Source organism: Sander vitreus, unplaced genomic scaffold (genome assembly GCF_031162955.1).
Source record: "Sander vitreus isolate 19-12246 unplaced genomic scaffold, sanVit1 ctg454_0, whole genome shotgun sequence".
NCBI lineage: Eukaryota > Metazoa > Chordata > Actinopteri > Perciformes > Percidae > Sander > Sander vitreus.
In genome coordinates this window covers 1-2,500 of record NW_027595564.1, presented here as the reverse complement: position 1 = coordinate 2,500, position 2,500 = coordinate 1, and the positions used below count along the sequence as shown (strand labels likewise).

General features: G+C 51.9%; 1 protein-coding gene across 2 annotated transcripts in view; it reads right to left on the bottom strand.

The window, feature by feature from the left end:
* The window catches only part of impa1 (inositol monophosphatase 1), a 12,470-nt gene extending 11,381 nt beyond the window's left edge, over nt 1-1,089 (bottom strand). The window contains exon 1 of one of the 2 annotated variants that reach the window (XM_078245310.1): nt 982-1,089. The gene's annotated coding sequence lies outside the window, so the exon portion shown is untranslated. Of the gene's footprint in view, nt 1-807; nt 918-981 lie in introns of those variants that run through there. The other variant, XM_078245309.1, reaches the window with a different exon arrangement.
* Between the last annotated feature and the right edge of the window lie 1,411 nt (nt 1,090-2,500).

The following is a 2,500-nucleotide window of genomic DNA, read 5'->3' as shown; positions in this document are numbered from 1 at the left end:
ACGGTGGTGTGTAAGTACAGTAACGGCGGTGTGTAAGTACAGTAACGGCGGTGTGTAAGTACAGTAACGGCGGTGTGTACGTACAGTAACAGCGGTGCGTACAGTAACATTTGTTTAGTGAATGTTTTGATGTCAGATTGTTCTGGATTGATGTGGAGGATGTATTTCATATATTTCATGTATTTCACATATTTCATGTATTTCATGCATTTCATGCATTTCATGTATTTCATATATTTCATGCATTTCATATATTTCATGCATTTCATGTATTACGGTTATTTTAGGGTAAAATTACAAAGTCAAGATATTATTTTTTACTATGAAGGAAATGATTTGGATAAAAGTTTTTTGTTGTGAATCTTCTCATTTTATTTGGTAAATTGTAAATCCATGAATGTAAATAATCTGAAAATATTCACTAATTTAACAATGACATGAAAGTATATGTTGAAACTTTTAAAAGACTAAAAAAACAGCACATCACAGTTTCCTAGGATGGAGAGGATAAGTCCCGCCCTACTCTGCCTCTGATTGGCCGGTCCTCGGTACCTTCGGTGTTTTGATTGGTTAGAGAAGCGCGGACATGCCTTCGCCATCCTAAACTCTCTTTTCCTGTTTAAATACCTTCTAAATAAATACAAATAAAGAGACATTTATTGCGCCGTATTAACCGAAAGGACGTGATGACGTGTCAGAGAGCCGTTAAGCTGTGCGCGCTCCCGCTGTGTGTCCGTGTGTGTGTGTGTGTGTGTGTGTGTGTGTGTGTGTGTGTGTGTGTGTGTGTGTGTGTGTGTGTGTGTTTACGTTAAAACAGCCGATTTGTGAACGGAGTCTGGTGTGACGGAGTTAAACACAGCAGCTGAACCCCGCGGAGTTTCTCTCAGAGGTCTAATGTGAAGAAGAGCCGCTTTTACCGGAACCAACACGGTAACAACACAATAAAACAACATTACCGTCTTCAATTAAAGTAAATCTCACCGGATAATCCTCCGCTGCTGCAATGGATCAGCGGCTCCGCGCACTTCTGGGTTCCTCCTCCCCCTTCTCAGGCATGCGCAGAGTGCTGCTTCCTCCTGCTGGAGGACTACAGACACTGCAGCTTCCTGCTGGAGGACTACAGACACAACAACACACAGAAACACACACACAATACACAACAAGATATTTTGATTATGTATGTGTTGCTAATAATATATATTTGACATTGGTTGCTCTATATTACTAACATTTAGATATACACACACAGATATTTAGACAGGCCTACTTCTTTCATGGCTGTTACTGCGCACACCTATTGCGTCGTGCATTACGCGGGCCCCCATTGCGCTGCAGCATTATGCGCAGCTCTCACTGACGTGCTGTGCATTGCGCTGTCCCTATTGCCATGCTACTAGCATTAGTGCTGGCTCTAGCATTGCGCGCGTCCCATTGGCTGCCAGCACTGCGCTGCCGCTATTGCGCGGCTGCTATTGCGCCGCCCTACTGCGCTCGTTACTTGCGCGCCCTACTGCGCTGTCGCTACTGCACTTCGTTACTGCGCTGCCCTCATTGCGCGTCTTTTACTGCGCGCTCCCACTTGGTCGCTGGCTGTCATTGCGCGCCCCATTGCGCGCCCTACTGGCGCTACCGCTATTGCGCTGCCCCATTGCGCTGCTCGTCTACTGCGCTGGCCCTTACTGCGCTGCCCCATTGCGCTGCTGCCCATTGCGCTGCTCCAGCATTGCGCTGGGCCGTTATTGCGCTGGCCCCATTGCTCGCCCTATTGCGCGTCCCATTGCGCTGCCAGCCATGGCCCTACTGCGCTGCTCGTTATTGCGCTGGCTCCCATTGCGCGGCCCCATTGGCGCTGCCGCTATTGCGCTGCTCTGCTGCATTGCGCTACGGGCTCCCATTGGCGCTGCTCCTATTGCGCTGTCGCCATTGCGCTGCTCCCATTGCTCGCTCCCATTGCGCTGCTCCCATTGCCGCCCTATTGCGCTGCTCCCCATTGCGCTGCCCCCATTGTGTCGCCCTACTGCGCTGTCGCTATTGCGCTGCCCCATTGCGCTGCTCGCTATTGCGCTGCCCTATTGCGCTGCCGCTATTGGCGCTGCCCCCATTGCTCGCCCTATTGGCGCTGCTCCCATTGCGCTGCCCCCATTGCGCTGCAGCATTGGCGCTGGCTCCCATTGCGCTGCCCCCATTGCGCTGCTGCTATTGCGCTACCCACTGCGCTGGCTGTTATTGCGCTGGCCCTCATTGCGCCGCTCCCATTGGCGCTGCTCGTTATTGCGCTGCCCCCATTGCGCTGGCTCCCCATTGCGCTGCCCCTATTGGCGCTGGCTGCTATTGCGCTGCTCGCTATTGCGCTGTGCCCTTATTGCGCGCTCCCATTGCGCTGTCTGCTACTGCGCTGCCCCTACTGCGCTGCCCCATTGCGCTGCCCTCATTGCGCTGCGCTCCCATTGCGCTGGCCGCCATTGCGCTGCTCCCATTGCGCTGCCGCTATTGCGCTGCC